The 21,457-nt window shown below is 42.3% G+C and overlaps 1 long non-coding RNA gene across 2 annotated transcripts; it reads left to right on the top strand.

The window, feature by feature from the left end:
* The first annotated feature begins 847 nt into the window (after positions 1-847).
* LOC102147346 (uncharacterized) lies at positions 848-20,956 on the top strand. Of its 2 annotated transcripts, none has more exons than XR_011426100.1 (7): positions 848-981; positions 2,388-2,469; positions 15,968-16,045; positions 18,851-18,952; positions 19,767-19,862; positions 20,495-20,578; positions 20,828-20,956. It is a non-coding gene; the product is annotated as an uncharacterized lncRNA (long non-coding RNA). The 2 variants fall into 2 exon arrangements; XR_011426101.1 differs by having other exon boundaries at positions 15,968-16,011.
* The last annotated feature ends 501 nt before the right edge of the window (positions 20,957-21,457 follow it).

The raw sequence follows: 21,457 nt of genomic DNA on the forward strand, positions 1-21,457 counted from the left end.
CGAGGAGAAAGAGAAAGAAAGGGAAAAGGGGGAGTCAGAGATGAATCTGGGCTCCAGAGTACATCGCACAAATAGGAGTACACGTTGTTTCTCACACTCTTTGTTATCACTGCATATGTGTATGTATGTATAGGTTGGCAGGTATTGTAAAATGTATTTCTTTCCAGAGCTGGTGCAAAAAAAAAATTTATAGAAAATGGGCTATATCAGTGTTTCCCAAACTTCAGTCATTTGCATACCTCATTCACAATTTTTATCGTCTTCAAATAACACCCGCACCATTAATTACTTAGTATTGTTCTTTAAATGAAGTCATTTTTGTACCTAAACACTTACTGTAGGTTCATCCTAAAAAACCATAGATATGTGAAATAATGACTTTGGTATGCCAGTTATGTGTTTATACATATTGAAACAAATACAAGGCCATTACAATTAAAAATGTATCCATTTACTACCTAAAACTGTTATTTCCTGTGCCCTCTGTGGTGTACAGGCCAGACTTAGGGAACACCTGACCTGGGTGACAGCTAGAGCCACTAGGATGATACATATTTTTCTTTCTTTGCCCTCCTCTTGGTTTCCATTCAGATTGTATCAGTATCCAGCCCTGGATGGCACGTCTGGTCTCTGCATTCATCGTGGGCAAGGTCTCTCCTGCAGGCGGTGACCTTTAGCAGAGCTGGGCTGGAGGTTGTCATCCAAACAAATGAGAGCTGACCTGGAACGTCTTTTTAACTCAGCATCTCATGTCCCGAGCCTCTGAAAGCGGCTGCAAGAGCAGCCAAGCCAAAGGAGCCGGGTCCCTTGTATGCTGCAGCCAAGAGTGCAAATGGGGCCTTGCCATCTTCCTTTGCTTCTCCAGCGTCCTCCCTGATGCCTTCTCGGGGCAGCACATACAGGTCTGAACTTGGAGGGCCGCAACTTGATCCGCTCTTGTCCACATTTGGTGTATAAACATCTCTGTAGACTGTTTTCAAGGTAAAGTTGAATTAATTCTGCTCTAACAGGTTGGATACCAGGAGGGATGTCACTGAACCTCTCTGAGCCTCAGTTTCCCCCTGTGTAAAATGAGGGTTGGGCTGGCATTTGTGAAAGTGTCTCCCTCTAACATCTTACTGTGCTCAGCAGTTTGGGAACAGTTGTGGTTTTATTCTTTGAACTCCTTATTCAAGTCCTTGCTGTTTTTTATAGGATTGTTTTTTCTTATATGTAAAACTTATTATGGTCATTGTCTATAAATGTTTTATGTATATTTTATCTTATCCCCTTGTCATTAATATTGCAAATTTTTTTTCACAGTATTGTTTCAACCTTGTTTCTGTGGAATAAGGAGACATTTTTATTTTGCTGTGGAGATATTTTAACTTAAAAAAAAAAGCCCCAACTGGCAGTATTTTCCTGGAGAGTTTCTGCTTAAAGAGAACTTCCTGGGGCCGGCCCCGTGGCCGAGTGGTTAAGTTCGCGGGCTCTGCTTCAGCAGCCCGGGATTTCGCCGGTTCTGATCCTGGGCATAGACATGCCACCGCTCATCAAACCATGCTGGGACGGCATCCCACATGCCACAACTAGAAGGACCCACAACTAAAATATACAACTGTGTACCAGGGGGCTTTGGGGAGAAAAAGGAAAAATTAGAAAAAAATTAAAAATAAATAAATAAATAAAGAACTTCCTTACTCCAAGATTATAAAAATATACACTCAGTTCATCTTCTGGAATTTTAATGGATTCATTTATTTTATTTTTATATTTTATAATGTGTTTTATATAAGAAGTGAGATATTCACCTTTGTTTTCTTCTTCAAATAAGTACCTCATTTATTGAATAATCTCTTTTTCATATGGATTTGAAATATATCATCTTTATGAAATTAAAAAATTGTAATTATTGTGCTATATACTTATCGTAGTAAAAGCAATTGTCAGTTATATTGTGGTGTATTTTAACTGTTGTACTAGTGGAATTATTTTTATTTATATTTTAAAACCATAGCAACAGTATTTACTTCCACCCTCACTACAACGACTTTAATGCCTTTAAAAATTTACCATAAATGGTCACTATCATGACTGTCAACATAGAAAAGCTCTTAGACGGAGCAGACTTCCCTTTTCTATGATTGTAATTAGTAGTAACAGCAATTTCCTAGCAGCAATTACTAACTGTAATAGCAATTAGTAGAAATAAAATATGAATTGCAATTGCAAAGACTAGGTTTTTATGATTTTGGGGAAAACAGGACTAGGACCTAGGGAGGTTATTCCAGAAACCAGGGTTCCTGTGCAAAACTAGAAAGTTAGAGACATTTTCTCCCCAAGGGGCCCCCTCCCTACTCCAAGTACCCACTGCTCTCTCCTTCTCTCTCCCTCTCTTCATCTCTTAGAGACTACTCTCAGATCTTCCTTCACACTGAGGTGTTGACGACTGGTTACTCTCTAACACAGCTATTCTCATCAGACTGTGAGGTATGTGGAAATTAACTTGTTACTAATAATAGAGTGCTGAAGTTTGAAACACTTTACTTTTTAATAAATCTGAGTTGCCTCAGTGTTTCCCCTGAAATAAATTTGCCCCATCTTATTTGCATACTTCTTTGGTGAGAGAGAAAACGGGGTGCTAGTAATTGTCTGTAATCTGTTTGTCACAGTTTGTCAGGATATAATGATGTACCATTAATAGTCAAGGCCACTTCGAATTGCCATGTGAATTGAGCTTATATAGTTGCTTTTATTTTCTTTTTAATGTTGTCCGAGGATGAATTTTTAATGACTTCACCAAACCCTTATTGCAAGTGAAGAAGAATTATACTGGAAACGTATTTGTTAGTAAAATTACAAAAATTATGATTACTTAATAAAAGACAGATAAAGTGATAACACAAATGAAATGTACACTACTATTATTCACACTGGGTACTCAATAAATATTTGTTGAATTCATGAATAAATGAATAGTTAAAACATTACAATCTGTGTTTATGTAGTTAGTAAATGAAATAGGGTTTGTTTATGCTTTTCTGAAATATTTCCTCACTAATAATCTGTGGTGCAATAATAACTTCAAAAAATGTTTTTCAAAATAAAGTTTAATATTCTTTTAAAAGTTATTTTTATATATTTTTTCATCATAAAAATATGTATTTTTAGGAGAAGTCCTAAATGATGAAATGAAACATAGAAAACAAGAGAACAGTAATGTTTGAGGGTAGAGAGAAGTGGCAACTGGCCTCCAAATTTTGTCCAGAATCCCTGGCCTCAAGAATATCTTACCTTACTGGGGCCAGCCCCATGGCAAAGTGGTTAAGTTCGTGCACTCTGCTTCAGTGGCCCAGGGTTTCGCAGGTTCAGATCCTGGGCGCGTATGTGGCACCACTCATCACGCCATGCTGAGGCGGCGTCCCACATGCCGCATCTAAAAGGACCCACAGCTAAAAATAAACAACTATGGCTGGCCCCGTGGCTGAGTGGTGAAGTTAGTGCGCTCCGCTACAGGCAGCCCGGTGTTTCACTGGTTCGAATCCTGGGCGCGGACATGGCACTGCTCATCAAACCACGCTGAGGCAGCGTCCCACATACCACAACTAGAAGGACCCACAATGAAGAATATACAACTATGTACCGGGGGGCTTTGTACCCGGGGGCTTTGGGGAGAAAAAGGAAAAAATAAAATCTTAAAAAAAAAAAAGTGTCTTACCTTACTGTGTAAAATGCTTTTATGAATACCTTATGTACTTTAGAAATATTTTCAGTAGTTTTTGCCTTATCTCTTTGCGCACTTCCCAGAAGTTATTTTGCTTGTTAAATGTAACAAAACTGAGTTCTCTGATAGGAGTTAAGTCTCTGTCATTCAAAGTGAGGAAAAAGTTTGAGAAACAAAAATTTGAGAATTGAGACTCTTAGCTAATGTTCCCAATGTCTACACACACACACACACACACACACACACACACACACACACGATTCAGAAGCTTAAACTACAGGAAGGAGATCCCAAAGAGTAAAATTGAGGCAATAGCCGAGAGGTTGACCTTCTGAAACGACACTTAGTGGGCAACCCCCACCCCTCGTCCACTTGTAGAGTCAGTCCTGCTGTGCCCTCTATGTTTTTGTGTTCCATGTGTCATTTCTGATTATTGGAAGGAACGTGGAGTTGGGACCATTATTGGGAGCCAGTGACCAGAAGTGCTGCTTGTACAAGTTGAGTAGAATATAGACAATCCCTCCCTCCCCAGCCTGCTCATCCTTTTCTTCCCCCTGCCATCAAAGAGGAGGATAATTGAGATCTCCCTGGCTCACAGGAGACATCAAGTATTCACCTCAGGGTCCCTTCCAGGGGACTCATTGAGTTGGGATTTCTGTTTCTGGTACCCAAGCAGTTTTCCCAGAAACAAAAGGTTTTCAGTCCTTTTAAATTCATCTAAGGACATGAACTACGCAGAGCAGTCAGGATATAAGCCATGTGAGCAACAAATAACAAAGTACTAATTGCATCTAGCGGGCATAGAGTTTCAGTGACTTCATGTTGGCTAAATTTAGGCGAACACTTGGTGTGTTGTGCATGCCAGGGAGAACCATGATGCAATTATCCTCCCCCTTGCTGGAAGGGGGAGGACCAGGGTCAGAAGGCAAGAATGAGATTGCTTAATAAACGGTCACTTGTAATGGGCACCAACTCCACTTTTGTCCAGGGTTTGTACACACGCACACACACACAACACAGCACACACACAACACAGCAAAGCAAACATTGCTTCACAGCTTTAGAGCAACATAAATACTCAGCTTCTGACCAGGATTAAAAATACTTGCTTTTATTTTTTAATTTAATTGTTTTAATTTAATTATTTTTTAATTTAATTCTTTCAATTTTCTTTTTAATCTTTACTACATAAGAAATTCACATCTATCATAGAAAATTTAGAAATAAAAATAACTACTAATTCTTATTGAGCAGTTAACAGATGCCAGGAACTCCCTGCTGTGGTGACTTTACATTATCCACTCATTTAATCCTCACAATAACTCTCTGAGCTAGGTACCATCATTATCCCTGTTCTACAACTGGAAAAGAACAAGGGATGGGTTCAGTAACTTGCTCAAGCTCACCTAGTTAGAAAAGTGAAGACTGGGTATAAAACTCAAATTTGCCTGATATCAAATTTCATGCTCTTAAACTCTAGACTAGTGTTGTTCAGTAGAAATATACTGTGAGCCACATATATAATTTAAAATTTTCTAGTAGCCACATTAAAAGAAGTAAAAAGAACAAGTGAGATTAATTTTGATAATGCTCTATTTAACGCAATATATCCAAAATATTATCTCAACATTTCATCAATACAAAAATAACTAATAAGTGCTTCAGTCTTCTTTTCATACTAAGTCTTAAAACTCCAGTATGTATTTTACACTTACAGCACATCTCAGTTAGGACTAGCCACAGTGTAAGTACTCAGTAGGTACATGTGTCCAATAGCTACCATATTGGACGGCGCAAATATAGAAAATTTCCACCATCATAGACAGTTCCAAAGGACAGTGTTGCTCTAGATTATGCTGATAGCCAAAAGGAAGAATGTCACCTATAAACTCCCCATCTATTTCAATCTATTGTATCCTTCCTGTTTTCTGTGCATGTATATACAAATGTAAATATGTTGTCATACAGATGAAGTATATATATGATATGGATATATATATGTATATACACATAGTTTTAATCAATTTTTTCTTTAATGAAATTTATTTATTTATTTTTAATGAAAGAGTGCAACCCTCCAGTGGTTTTGTCTCCCTGTATGGAGGTGAGTCAGCTTTGACATGTTAAAAATAGCATGGACTTGGAGTCAGAGGGCTCTACCACTTACCACCTATGTGACACTGGACAAGGTATTCTCCAACCCTTGGTTATCTCATGTGAGGATGAAACAAGATAATATATGTGAAAAATGCCTTGTAAGCAAAGGCTCTGTTAAGAATTACAACTCAGTCTTCTTATAACATGGACGATATATTCTTATATATGTAGTGTGTGTGTGTGTGTGTGTGTGTGTGTGTAGGTGTTTGTGTACTAAGAGATCAGACTACAGAGATTTCCTCAATGGTCAAGCCAAAGGGTCTAGTTTTGCACTCCTAACCCAGGCAGAGCTTTTGTTGGTCAGTTGCAACTGTGGCTTTTTCCCATTGTAAGTGGACTTCCTCTTGCTCTTTCTCTCCCTTTTTGCAAATGAATTTTGAGATGTCCTTCTCTCCTAGGCCTGGCAGAAGTTGCTGCATGAAAAGGAAGTCTGATTTCAGGAATAATCTCTCTTTCCTCCACCCTTGTTTGACATGTCTCACTGCCTTAGAAGAAGAAAGCACCACAGGCCACCAGGGGAAGTGTAGGGTAGGCCCAGAATGGGAAGAGACTTTAGGGGCAGCTTGAAGCCATCATGGTTCCTTGCTGTCCCTAAGCGGGGAACACGTTTCAACTACAAGGACACAAAACAATCATGATTCTCCTTCTCTACAGATGGACAGTAGCACACACTCTCCAATCAACAAGGAATCTATGAAAATCTGAATTTTCACAGAGTCTGGTGAAATGAGTTTGACGGGGTTCAGGACACACTACCCCAGAACATGGTAACTTGGTATATTGAATATTTTAAGCTGAAAGAGTTTGAGGAAATGGCAGAAGAAGGAAGATCTTTCTGACCTTCCCCTGCCTTCCTCTTCTGAAGCAGGTCATAAAATTCTGATGTGAGGTGTCCTTCCTATACCTGAAGGACAGGGGCATCCTTATATCCAAAGACAGAGGGACACTGAGAGGAGTCTGAATGAACAGATGTTGATAAGTTTCCCATAGTTTACTACCCTTAGCTCATACCCTTTTGTCCCTTTGCATTTTTTCACAACTTTCCACTTTATCAAATCCAGCATAAAAATGCTCAGGTTTAATTGCTTCTTTGGGTCCTCATTTCCTTATGAAGGCTCTCATGTCACATAAAACTTATATTAAAGAAATGTGTAGGCTTTTATCTTGTTAATATGTCTTTTGTTTCAGATCCCAAGCCAAAAACCTAGAAGAGTAGAAGGAAAAAAAACTGGGGGGCTGAAAGGAAAGGAACACAAAAACATCTGTTTGAAGGACATAATGATTGAAAATTTTCTGATTTGATGAAAACTATAGACCAATAGATTCAAGAAACTCAAGAAACCCCAAATACAAGAAACATGAAGAAAACTACCTCTAAAACGCTTGAAGTTGAGCGAATACGCATTTATTTACTCTATATATGTAAGACTAGACATGAATTAAAATAAAACAAAATCTATCCTCTGCTAACAGAGAAAGCCTTAGAGGCCCTCTGACTGTCTTCATGGGTATTGTGGATGAGCCAAGGAAATGCAAGACAGTTGTTGTCCTCAAGTAGGTTTTGAGCTACCTGAGCACACTTATGTTGGAAAGACTATTACTCAACTCCACAATATCCATTCCCTCTTCTTGCATTGCTGCCAGAACCCCAGTTGTGTCCAAATAGCCACGTCTTTCCCACATGACTCCAGAAGGAAAGACCATATCCCCAGACCCAGGAATAGATCCTGATTTATTCAGTCACGAAGATCTGATTCCCCTTGATAGCAATTCACATGAAGGTGGCTATATGACCCGCATGACAAGAGATGTCGAGGGAAGTATATTGGAGGATTTCTGAGAAAGATTCTTTACTTCCAAAAGAGATAAGAGGAAGAGACAATCTCTTCTTCCTTTGGACACTGATGTGCCTGATGCCTGGAACTTCTGTACTCAATCTGCAACTAAGTAAGGGCCAGTCTGAGGTCAGAGTCAATAGCCTGAGAATGATGGAAAGAATTTGGATCTTTGATGATGCTGTTGAGCTGCTGAATTAACCAACCATGAAGCTCCTGTACCAGGGAACTTTTTCTTGTATGAAATAATACATTTTCTTATTGTTTAAATCAATTCAAATTGGTTTTTATATTCCTTGCAGCCCAAAATATTCTACCACCAATAACTAAATATTTACATAACTAATTCTATCACCTTGGGTGGATAACTACTCTCCAGGCTTCACTTTCCTTTTTTTTTTTTTTAGTGAGGAAGATTGGCCCTAAGTTAACATCTGTTGCCAATCTTCCACTTTTTGCTTAAGGAAGACTGTCACTGAGCTAACATCCATGGCAATCTTCCTCTATTTTGTATGTGGGATGCTGCCACAGTGTGGCTTGATGAGCAGTGTGTAGGTCCGTGCCAGGATCTGAACCCGCAAACTCTGGGCTGCTGAAGCAGGGTGCATGAACTTAACCATGACACAACTGGGCTAGCCCCCTAGGCCTCACTTTTTTCCCATGGAAAGCGAAGAATATGGATAAAACAAATTCTACCGTTCCTTTTAGCCCTAACAAATTCACCTTAAATGTAACTGATTATTCTAGCAGTCAGTCATAACTGTCATGTGTGTGATTCAGGTACTCTATGACTCAGCAATTCATCTTCTAGGGATATGCCCTAGAGAAATTAGTGCGTATGTCTACCAAAAGACACTACAAGAATATGCGTAGAAGCTTTATTCACAGTAGTCAAGATCTAGAAACAATCCTGTATCAGAGTTCTCCAGAGAAACAGAACCAATAGGATATATATATAGATATATTAAGAAATTTATTTTAAGAAATTGACCCATGAACTTGTGGAGGCTAGCATGTCTGAAATCCGTAGGGCAGGTCAGCAGGCTGGAAACTCAGGCCGGAGCTAATGCTGCAGGCTTGAGGCAGAATTTCTTCTCTGGGAAACCTCGGTTTTTGTTCACAAGCCCTTCAATTGATTGGATAAGTGCCCCCCCCCCCCCCGCCCCCCACTATCAAGGGTCATCTTCTTTACTTAAAGTCAACTGATTGTAGATGTTACCACATCGACAAAAGACCTTCACTGCAACACCTCGCTTAGTGTTTGATTAAATAACTGGGTAATATAACCTAGCCAAGTGGATACTTAAAACTAACCATCACAAACTGAATGTCCATCCACAGGAGAAGGAATAAATAAATTGTGGTATCTTCAGGCAAAGGAATGCTACATAGCAATAAAAAGAATAAAATGCTAATAAACAACAACATGGATGAATATCATGGACAAATATCACAGGGTGAAGAAGCCAGATACAAAACTACATACTATATGATCCATTTACATAAATTTTAAGAGTAGGCAAAATTCACTGATGGTAATAGAAGGCTGAGGGGAGTTGTGGACTGGGAAGGGGCACAAGGAAATCTTCTGAGTGCTGGAAATGTTTGATATCTTGACCTGATGGCTACACAGGTAATACATATATAAAAATTCATCAAGCTGTACACTAAAATTCTACTTTAACACTTAAAAATAATAATCAAAAAAAAAAGAAAAAAGCGCTACGGGAATCTAGAGTGAGAGAGACAATTCTGGTCTAAAATGACGAGAAGTCTTCATGGAGACTGTGGGCTCGCGCTGGCCTTTGAAGGATGAGTGGAATCTCAGAGATTAAGAGAGGAATTAAACAAAGTTACGGCAGAGGAAATGCAAAGACATGCCAGATGATGATGATTTTTTTTTTCCCCTTAAGGATGCCACTTTTACTCAGGAAACAGTGAAATAAATACCACACGTCAGACGTAATGTAGACTAGCAGTTACGAGCACAGGCTTTGGGGCCAGGTATTTGTGGGTTTGAATCCTGCCTCTGATGCTTGCTGGTTTGAATAAGTGCTCTGGACGTGCTTTCTCATTTGTGAAGTACTTCACACTCTATGTACGTCCTAGGGTTGTGGAGAGAATTAAACAGAATAATATACGTGATATGCGTGGCACAGTGCTGTGCACACAGAGTGAGCCCTCAATAAACAGGAGCCACTGCTACTACTACTTCTATAACTGCCATTCTGGGCCTTGTGGTCCCCTTCACTTGAGGGTGGTACTGCCCAAGGGAAGGGGAATGGCCTCACGATCTCTTAGGGTTCTTTCAAGCCCTCAGATCTCTAATTCCTAATAAAATCTAAATGACCAAATCAGAGCAGATGAATGACTAAGGTTTGACTCTTCCGAACCATGTTGGTATCATTTCCCCCCCATAGTCTAGTCCATGATCATTCCTAAATATAATCCTTGATCATGCCAGCATACATCTCTGTCCCAGATAGGAAGATGTAGGACAGCTCATGCTCCAAATGATCTTACATGTTGGTTGTCACACACACTGACGCACAGAGAATCCTGAAGAACGTATAAAAGTCCTTTACTTTGGGTGTACATCATACATCCCATCTCTTTAGAAACTACAAGGAGAGTTAGAGATGTGGGAGTGCTCACATGTTCTTTCCAGTAGTAACCAGTCCCCACCCTACTGCCGCTTAATTGGTTTTCTCTTAATTGAAGTAAAATTTACATGACATAAAATTAACCATTTCAAAACGTACAATTCAGTGGCATCTAGTACATTCACAGCGAGTGCAACCACCACCTCTGTCTCATTCCAAAACATTTCATCTCCTCAAAGGGAAACTCTGTACCCATCAAGCAGCCATTCTCCATTCCCTCTTTCCTCCTGACAACCACTGATCTGTTTTTTGACTCTATGGATTTACCCATTCTAGATATTTCATAAAAATGAGATCATACACTATGTGACCCGCCACTTAGTTTTTGCATTGGCCTTCTTGGCCGTGTTTAAATATTTGCTCCCTCGTGATTGCCAGAGAAACTTCTTCACCCTTGAATTGCCTCCTCAACAGCCCGTTAGGCCTTTCACCTCCTTTTGCTTTCATCTCTAAGGTCTTACTTCCTCTTAGCTTATCTGACCTTCAGTTCCATGCGGTTTCACTCTAGAGCTGTGCTGTCCAGTACTAGCCACTAGCCACATGAGGCTATTTAAATTATGAATTAAAACTAAATAACATTAAAAACTCAGTATCTCAGTCACACAGCAACATTTCAAGCGTCCAACAGACACACGTGGCTAGTGACTTCCATATGGGTCAGCACAGATAAAGAACATCACCAGCATAGAAGAAAGTTCTATTGAATAGCACTGCTCTAGAGGGCACTGGATCCTGGCAAGTGGAGAATGGGATTAGGGAAAGAGAACTTCACAGGGGTCTGCCTTCAGGGTATGGGACCTCTAAAATTATTTGACCTTCTGCACTGCCCCGGACTCCTCCTGTAGAGTCACCCACTGTCTATGCGAATGCCACCCCCCCCCCCCCCCCGCAAATTGTGCAGTGCACAGCCTATACCCAGCCATGCTAGAAGAATGTCTGTCTCTGCCTGTCATCCCATCCTGTAGGCACCCAACTCCATAAACAAAAGGGAAGGAGAAAAAAACCCTTCCCACCACATCTGTTTGCTATCTTAGTTTTTAAATTCTCAAATTAGACTATAAACTCCTTGAGGGCAGCCCGCATGTTTTCTTTACCCATGTTCCCTACATGAAAACATCCAGCACACAGATATGCATCCAGCAGGCATACAGCCAAGATTTGCAGATTAACCAGTTGATTGAAACATTCAATTTACATGACATAAAATTAAATAAATTTTGCTTGAAAATTAAATAATAAATTTGGCTGACTCTGGGGGTATCTGTACCCTAAGATTCCTCTTGGTTGGGGGCGAGGGGTGCCCTCTCCATACTGACCCTTGTTCTGCCCTCCAGTGATGCACGCAGGACAGAGAGGGGCAATGGGTGTTTGGCCTTGCACTTCGGAATGTTCATTACGGCCTCTCCTCTAAGCCTCTAACTATTGCACTATGCTCATTCCACGACTAAAACAATTATCACTTGTAGTAGGAAGATTTACTGCATGTAAAAACAGTTACCTGCATGTGTCTGCCTTCCCCAGCAGAGTGTGAAAACTTGATGCAACACTAGCACATTAGAAGGCATTCAACAGTTCAGGGTAAAAAATAAACAAACATAAACAAACATGTGAATGAAAGAGATCCTTTTCAGGTAGGAGGTAGAAACTGCAGCTAGAGAAATGAAGGCAGCCAGAATGGGGACACTCCAGGGCAGTGCAGAGAAGGAGGGGGCAGAGTCTGGGGCCTGGGCACAGTTGTCATGTGTTCCATTTCCTGTGCGACAGACTCCCTCTAACCTGGCCAGACCTGATGCAAACCCTCCATCCCTCCCTACTCCAGGGTGGAAAAGAACATGTTTCTGCTTTCAGATTTACTTGTTAGAATCTTTGCCTCAGGAGGCAAAACAAAATTATAGCCAAGCCTACACGTCAATGAGCTGTCTTGTGATAGAAAACATCAAACAACACTTTTGCACTTTGGATTTTGATCCACAATAAAACTGTCCGCTAGAAACCAATATTGACTTCTCACCACCTCCAGGTCAGTAGATCTTAATGAATCTTGATGTGACCTCCTCTTTCTCAACTGCCTGTCACACCCATGCATATGCATTCCCCTTCAAACCCTTTCTAGGTGATTAATTAGAGAATTTCCTCCTGTCCATTAAAACACAGATAGTAGCATTTAGATGTCTGGAGGCCATGTTGTTCTTAGGGTAATGGTAACGTCTGCTTTTAGCAGCTCTAGTGGCACTTGGCAGAAGCTCCCACGTTGCTTCAGTTCCAGGTAGATCGTGTGCTTTGCTTAAGGCAGCCTCTGGCCACTGGGTAACAGGGATGGGAGGAATTCTCTAGGCTCGGACCCTGTAGCCTGGAAAGCAACTGGAGAAGTCACATTGCACTGATTTCACATGTCCGTCGTCCCCCAGATGTATTCCTCCCTCCTTATTGCCTAGTAATCAGTACCTGATCACGCTGGAAGTGCCAAGCACTATGTCCTTTACCTGCGTGGTCTCACTTGTTCATCTGGACAGATCTATGATGTGGTACTACTACAACAATCCCCAATACCGACAAGAATGTGAGCCATGGAGAGGTTAGTTAATTTACCCAAATCCACATGGATAGTAGCTTGCTGAGTGTGACCTGAAACCAGTTCCGTCTGACCCCTAAATCCTTGCTCTTAACCTCTGTGGCATAAGGTCTACGCCATGTTGCTTCTCATGTTAGTTGAGTTCTTAATAGTTTTAGTTTAAAGATGAGGAAAACTGAGGCTTAGAGAAGGTAAGGAACTTATTATCCAGGTTCATCCAGCTTATAAGAGTGACGCTAGGGTTCAAACCTTGGCCCGGCTGACTGCAGCACCTAGCCATAGTTGACTGGGATTGCATTTTCTGCCCACACCTTTGCTGACACTGGTCCCACCCCCATCTTCCACCTAGTCCTCTCAGCTCTTAGCAAAACATGTCCCCACTTCCCATCCTTGAATCCCATTTTTTCTGCCTAATAAATATTCTCCTTCTGGCCCTCCTCAAGACCTATGTGCTCCAGGAACTCCCGAGAAGAGAGCTCTTAAAGCTCTACTTGTCTCAGCCATCCACTGGTCAGGCCTCAATACCACTGTGTGTCACCATGTGGATTTACGCTGTGTGCCATGAGCACTGACAGTTGAGATGTCTGAACTCCTGAGCTGGACCACGTGCTCCTTGGTCCTGTGCTTCTTTGCACCATTCCCTGCACACCGTGCCTGGCACTCAGGAAGGGTGAACATCTGAGGATGGTTAGTTGAAATGATGTCGGGAAGTTCAGCAGGTATTTATTTAATGTTCACTGTGTGCTGTCTGCTGTGCAAGGCTGTCTCACACATGTCACCTCACTTAAGCCTATTTACACTACTCTTGCATGCTCACGCTATATTGAATAGCTTCCAGGGAGGCAAGATTCAGGTCTCTGGGGAGAGGAAGAGAGGAACTGGAAAGAGCAGAGCTACTTTTAAAGAGTCATGAGATATCATCACAAGGATCCAAGCCTTCCAAGGTCACTGAAAGGCTCACTCAAGGAACGCTTCTTTCCATTTGAGATAATAATCATGGTAATAGTCACAGCTGGCCATTTTTGAGAGCTTATAATGTGCTAACTCTTGTTCTTGGTGCTTTACAAATATTAACCAAATAACCCTCACCATACCTTATGAGGAGGTAGGTCCTATTCTTACTCCCACTTCACAAATGAGGACTCTGAGGTACAGATCTGGTAAGTGACTAACCCAGGATCACACTAATAAGTGGAGGAGAAGGGATTTGAACCCACACACTCTGGCTTCAGAGCCTACAGGCTTAGCCGAGACGCTTGGCAGGAGCAGAGGGCACTGGTCATCAGCGCAGATGACTGGAATCCAGTGGGATGAAGGCTGGTTGGTGATGATCACCACACTGTGTTCTCCTATGCAATACTTACTAAGTGTTTTCTGTGCTGTTTCTGACACTGGGCCAGGTATTGAGCATATGGGATAAGTAGAATCCAGTTCCTGACCTTGAGAGGCTCTCAGTCTCAAGTGCAGACAGCCCTGTATAAGGGCTGTGATGGCTGAGACGTGGGAGTCCAGGGGGGGAAGCCTCCCCTGCCCGGCAGGATTTATAGAGAGAGGAGGCATTCATCTGGCACTAGAAGAGTAAAAGTTGTGGTTCCAGCTTTGTCTCTTTGCCTCCCAGTTCTGTCCAGGAAATACCTGAAGGTCAAGGACCGTGTTTTACTTATCTTCATGTTCCCAAGTGCCAGCACGATGAATGGTACATAGTGTTCAATAAATGTACATGGAATAAATGAAGGAGTAAACTGAGTAAACAGAATTGATTTTAAAGAACTCTAATTTGGGAGCGGAAGCAGGTAAAACAAACTTTTAGGAGCTTTGGGTAGAAATAAAAACCAGAGCGAGTGGTGCAGTATGGGAAAAAAATCCCTGAATCCAACACTGCTGAGACTGGGCAAGTCTGCTGGAATTCTCTGCTCTCTGTCCTGTCCCTCTCTGCTGTCTGGAAGGGCTGAGGGCAGAGTGGCTGATCCCCGTAGGGTCCTCAGTGATGCTGCCACTGTGTCTGGAACCTGGGCAGAAAGGCTGCTTCCCAGAGAAAGTTACTAGTGCGTGTAATCAGGTAACATACATCACTCAAGGAAGCACTCCAAACCTGCGGATTTCATGCTGACTGGCAGCTTCCTGCACCTCCAGCTTCCAGCCAGCAGAGTGGGACCTGCATGATTTTATCACCCATCACAGGTCACCTTTGGGCCTCCTCAGATTATTCTCAAAGTGGAGAGGGAATGATGAAACCCCAAAGTCAAGCTCTCTGTTTTTAATGTCACCTTTGCCACCAGCACCACCTAAGGGACTGGGAAAGACCTTTTTTTTTCTTTAAAATTCATTGATTATCATTATCTCAAATTTTAAAACCTGGACTGAAAAAAAGAAAAAGAAAAACCTAAATATCTAACAAACGAAGATTAGTTAAGTAAATTATGGTATGCCCACGCAATGAAACATTTAGCAGCCATTTAAAATGATGGTGTAGATTTCTATTGACATGAAAAGATGTTTAAGACATATTAATAGGTGTAAAAATAAGTTATAAAACAGCTTGTAGATATTTATGTACATGCGGATAGCTACATAAACAGAAAAAAAAGCCTAGGAAGATATACATCAAAATGTTAAATGTTGGTTATTCCAGGTTGTATCGTCATGGGTAATTTTTATTTTGTTTTCTACCTCTATTCTTAATTTGCATACAATGAGCAATCAACGAGTAATCATAAAAGGTGTGTTTGAATGAGTCTCTTGGATGATTTTAAAAGCAGACAGCCTGACCCTGGGTTTCATCAACTCCTCCCTACCTTGAGAATAATCTGAATGGAACAAAGGTGACCTAGAATGGGTGATAAGATCACGCCAGGTCACAGGGTGCTGATTGGAAATTGGAGCGGCAGGAAGCTGCCAATTGCAGCAAAATCTGTGTTCAGGAGGTTTTTAAGATAATATCTAAACTATATAACTATAACAAAGCTGTAAATATATAACAATACATAGTTCTGATTGCAAGCATTGCTAATTTTCTCCTTTCTTCCCTGGTTTCCAGAGTCAATGGTGGCACCATCAGGTGATTTTGCCTGGGATTGGAAGGTGAGAGCTCTTCCAGACAGCAGAGAAGGTCCAGGTCAGCTCTGGTAACCTGCCCCCCTCGCCAGTTTTATTTCCTCTCCTTCTCCAGTCTAGTCTCCATTCAGTCAGGGATGAGCCTGGGCTGGGAGCAGATCAATTTACTCACCATTATTTCATTGTCTGCATTTACCTCCTGCCCAAGAGGCCAGCTCACTTTTCCACCGTAAATTATTTATATACGAAAGCTCAGAAAAGATCCTAGATCTTCTTCTCCCTATTCCTCCAGGGTCTTGCCTCTAGCATTTTAACTCTCTCCCTGTTACTTTCCTGGACATCTTCTCTAGCTCTGGGGTCTGTCAACTACATTTAGGGCTGGAGTGTGGGGGAAGTGGGGTAGGAGTCAAGGACATCAGTTCCCAAAAGAACCAGACCCTTGGGCTATATGGCGATATCAAGGCTTCTCTCTCTGGAGAGAAGAGGATTGGAGTGGCCTCCACAGTCATGCTGAGCTGCTTCATCAAAGAGAAGGATGGGAAGCTCTTCCCCACCCAGCCCTTTTTTCATACATGCCAATAAGTACCCCCATACACATGTACACAGACAGGAATATACCACATCCAGAAATGGCATGCATGTAGTCGTGCAAACATGCATGCTCCATATACACATCCTAAGACACATATAGACAGACATCAACATGCATTCTCTTAGGCATCCATGCCTATAAGTATTTACACACAAACAACACGCAGACATTTGTGTGTTCATACAGACGTGTTGAACATGTGTTCAACAACATGCATTCATACAGACATTTGAATGTACACGACAACATGCAGACATGCACAGACACAGTGCGCATTCTCATACATGTCGACGTTGATCCTTGCAGGCCTATTTAATCACACAGACAAGAGCACAGATAAATGTACTACGGGCAAAGACGATGGCTGACAGATCATCTTTCCCTAGACAGAGACCATTAACACGCACCCTGACACTAGGATTGCTTTATTTTGCAGGAAGTTTGTGTAGAAAGTTGACTGTGCCCTTGACAATGAGTTCAGCCCTCTTCCGCCTCCTGCTCTCCAGCCAGCTTGCTCCTCCCTGTCCCCTTGCAGCCCCATTTTCTCATCCATAGCTGTGCCTGCCCAAGGAGAATGCTAATCGCCATGACAGGAACTGTTTCCACCTGTTTACATCCCTGCTCACCTCCTCCTAATGCCATTTTAGACTCTGCCAAGCAGCAGAGGAGGCCTGCTGTGCGGGCCCCTGTGAGAGGGGGAAAGGACTGAGAGAGAGGGCAGTTGGAGTGTGAAAAGGACCCGTCGCTAAGTGACTCCCCATTTTAACAGCCACACACAAGATGCACATAATTGCTTTTAGCACAGTGGGATGGATAGAGATACAAAAGGTCAAATCAAGGATCTGTCCCATAATATCTTTGCTAAGCAGCAGCGTCAGACGTTGGAAAAGCATATTCATGAATTGAGTTGCCAGAGTGTGGGACAGGCTTTTCAGAGGCGCCTGTGTGTTCCCTCTTTGAGGTGTGCCTGCCGTGGTGATTGGATCCACACGGAGCAAGTGACTTCTCAATGCTCAACAAAGCTCTGCCTATGAATTGGACTAAATAGATGACTTGGCAGGCAGCTGAGATAACTATGCTAAGTGAATTTCAGAGTTGCTCCCACTCCCCTTACTGCCAAGCCTACTGGAAAATGCAGGATAAAGGCCAACTCCTGAGCGTGGCATTCAAGGCCCTCCACTGTCTGACCCAAATCTATCTTTCCAGGCACTCCCCAACAGGAACATCGGATGTCCACCCCACCAGGCCTGTCTCTGGTCTCTGAACACATTAGGAGACTCACTGCTTTGGGGACTTGCCCGTGGCATTCCCTAGAGTGCACAGGCCTCCTTTACCCATTCAAATCCTTGACTCAGGTCCCAATTCCACCAATCTTTCTATTGTCCCTCTACCTAGAAGTGAACATGCCCTTCTTGGAAGGAGGAGGGCAGCAGACATTAGAGAAGGAACACAAATGTGGATCCTGTGATCTGATTTACATGTTAACGAACCCACTGGGGCTGCTGGGACTGGTGCGTTGAGAATAGTCTGTGAGGTGGAGAGCGGGTGCAGAAGCAGAATACAGTTTGGAAGCAATTTACTGCAATCATCCGGGGAGGGAGGTGGCTGATTTGAACCAGGGGGTTAGCAGTGGAGGTGCTGAGCAAAGGTTAGATTCTGTTATATTTTGAAGGTAGATTTGAAAGGAATTGACCAAGGTCTGGTTGTAGGGTACAAAAATAAAAAAGTTAAAGATTACAAGATTTTTGGCCTAAGCATTAACTGATCTGCAGAAAGAACAAATTTGGATGGTGGATATTAAGGGTCTAGTTTGGGACATATTTAAAATGACAATTAGGCATCCAAATAGAGATGTCAAGACTGAGAATGACAAATAGGAAGACAGAGGAAAGCCAGGAGAGGGTGGTATCCTGGAAGAAAGTATTTCAAGAGCAAAGCATGATCAGTCCGTTCAAATACAGCTAATAGGCCTAGTAAGATGAGGACTCAGAACTGACCATTACATTTAGCTACACGGAGGCCTTTGGTGACCTTGGCAAATGTGGTTTTGTGACGTACTAGAGACAAAAGCCTGAATTGGAGTGGTTTCCACAGGGAATAGTGAACTTTTGAGAAATCTGGCAATAAAGGAAGTAGAGCAATAAGGTGGACTAAGGGATCGAAAAAGAATTGTGTGTATGTGTGTGTGTGTGTGTGTTTGTGTGTGTGGAAGATTGTCGTTGAGCTAACATCTGTGCCAATCTTCCTCTTTTTGTATGTGGGATACTGCCACAGCATGGCGTGAGGAGCAGTGCATAGGTCCATGCCCGGGATCTGAACCTGTGAACCCCAGGCCATAGAATTGGAGCACGCGAACTTAACTAACTACGCCACCAGGTCAGCCCTGAAGAATTTTTTTTATGGGAAAAAATACTGTCTTCAAAACACATTTGCTCACACCATCAACTCCCTTCCATGCCTCTCACCCAGAGACAGGAATATTTCAGGGTTGCACCAAAGTAGTGTCCTCTTGAGCTCTCAGTGACTGAGGGAAACTCCATGCCAAGTTTCTCTGAAAGTCTGGACAACTCTTTCTTATTTGAAGCCCAGTCCTGTGACTCTGGCCACAACCTTTCTCCTCCCCAATATCATGACCAATTTATCATTCTTTTCCAAATTTCTCTTATTAACCCACAAAGGCAAGGGGACTTTTTTCAGGAGAGTCATATATTCTCCAGCAAGTAGTACTGGGAAATCAGAGTTTCTCCTAGCAACTTCAAAAATATATAACAAATAATTTAAAAATTTAATGTTCTTTTCCATAGGAAAAAAATATCTGGCATATCAACTGCAGAGATGTTAAGTGCATTTTCAGTTTTCAGAAAATACATTGTGTGTCAGGTACATAATTCTCTAGCCTATTGTGTGCAGTGAGCTATTGTGAGGGGGTCTGTCATGTCTCCATTATTCCCAACCTTCCTTGGGGTTTAACCACATTCAGGGCTATTTGCAGCTATGGTTTCCCATTTCAAATCACATTAGGCTAAAATTAAGCCTACAACTTATACTTTGGGATGTAAATACGCAACATTTTCCATCAGCGTATTACACTGGTTAAGTTGCTTTTGAGCGACGTAAAGGAAAAATAAAATAAAAATATACAACTTAGTATGAGAACTTGAGAACCACTGACTTTGTAATTCTCCTGCAGGTCATCTCCAGAGGGGAAATGACTCCGAGGGCCACTCATCTTTCATTGGCTGTGTGGTTGGAATCCTGTCAATCTCAGACCAATGTTTGTGGAAAGGTCAGATGCCCCTCTCAAGGCAATGGAGTCTTTTTGAAATGGCAATTTGGAGTTGGTTTCTGGACTCCCTGTGGTCTCTGATTTCACACGGAGCTGCCAGTTGTGAATGGTGCCTCCTGGAGCTATGCAGTGTACAACCTATACAACTATATGTTGTGGTCCTGTTTCAGGGAGCTTACGTGGGTAGAAAAAGAGAATGGCAGAGTGCAAATACTTGGAGTTTCTTCCCCAACATTGGCCTTGCCTTTGCTCTTACTGGGTCCCTCTCTGCTCTAGTCCAATGAAGAGGGCTGAGGGCACTCAATGTGCCACTGCCATTGTGCTGTTCAAAAACATCCCACCTATGATACTGACTGCTGGGTTTGCAAGCATCATGCACAAAGGAAACAACAATACAACTGCAGACTTGCTCTACACCTATGTGCTCAGGAAAATGCTCCCATATCCCCACACAGGAAGCACCAGAACCTCATGGTAGCCAGAGAAGGCATGTCCTGCACACCCCCAGCTGAGCCTGAACCACCAGCTTCCACAGCTTAGTACCACAACACCCAGGCCTTCAAGAACCCTTTCTCTCCTCTCCTCTTTCACGGTCTCCTCAGGGTTTTCCTATGCTTCTGCCCTCTCTGTAGAATGCTGGCTCCATCATGGAGCTCACTCAGTTTCTTGAGGTCCCTGAGGAGGTTTTGAGTCTTTCAGAGAGAAACATCTATAAGGTAATAGCCTTTCTTTTGTTAATATCAGTTATATCTTACCAAAGAACCTTACTATGGACTGAATGCGTATGTCTCCCCCAAATTCATATGTTGAAACTCTAATCCCCAATGTGAGGGTATTTGGAGGTGGGGCCTTTGGACGGTAATTAGCGTTAGTTTAGGTCATGAGGGTGGGCCTTTCTGATGGGATTGCCCTTATCAAAAGAGGAAGAGATGTGAGGTCCATCTCTCTCTCCCTGCCATGTGAAGATACAGGGAGGAGGTGGCAGTCTATAAACCAGGAGGCAGGCCCTTACCAAGAACCAACCATGCTGGCACCCTGACCTTGGACTTCCAGTCTCCAGAACTGTGAGAAATAAATATTTGTTGCTCAAGCCACCCAGTCTATGGTATTTTGTTATAGGGGCCTAAGCCAACTGAGACAACTCTTTCCAAGAGGACTGAGGAAGAAGGAAAATTCCATTCTAACCTGGAACTTCTTTCTTCTTTTGACCTGAATCTGCCTCCTGGCAGGTTTAGGCTCTAGTGTTAGCCTTGAGGAACAACACATATGTGACCCACGCCTCCCTTACTTTTAGCCTTCACCTACCGAAGCTCATTGTCGTGGTTCTCTTCAGTATTTTCTTCTGCAACCTGAATTCCCTCATTCCTCTTCTGTATGGCCTCATTTCCAGATGCTTCATCACCATAGTTAGCCTGACCCTCAGCGACCAAATTGATGTGCCTTACAAAACCCATGACCCAGAAGTGACCATTCACCCAGACGTGGTTACATGCGAGCAGTGATTTCATTTTCATGTGCATGTTAGAATTTTATTCAACATCAAGTAGTTAGGGAGAGAATAAAGTGTTTCAAGGACTGACCATTTAAAAATAGAC

This window comes from Equus caballus, chromosome 15 (assembly GCF_041296265.1).
Source record: "Equus caballus isolate H_3958 breed thoroughbred chromosome 15, TB-T2T, whole genome shotgun sequence".
Classification (NCBI taxonomy): Eukaryota; Metazoa; Chordata; class Mammalia; order Perissodactyla; family Equidae; genus Equus; species Equus caballus.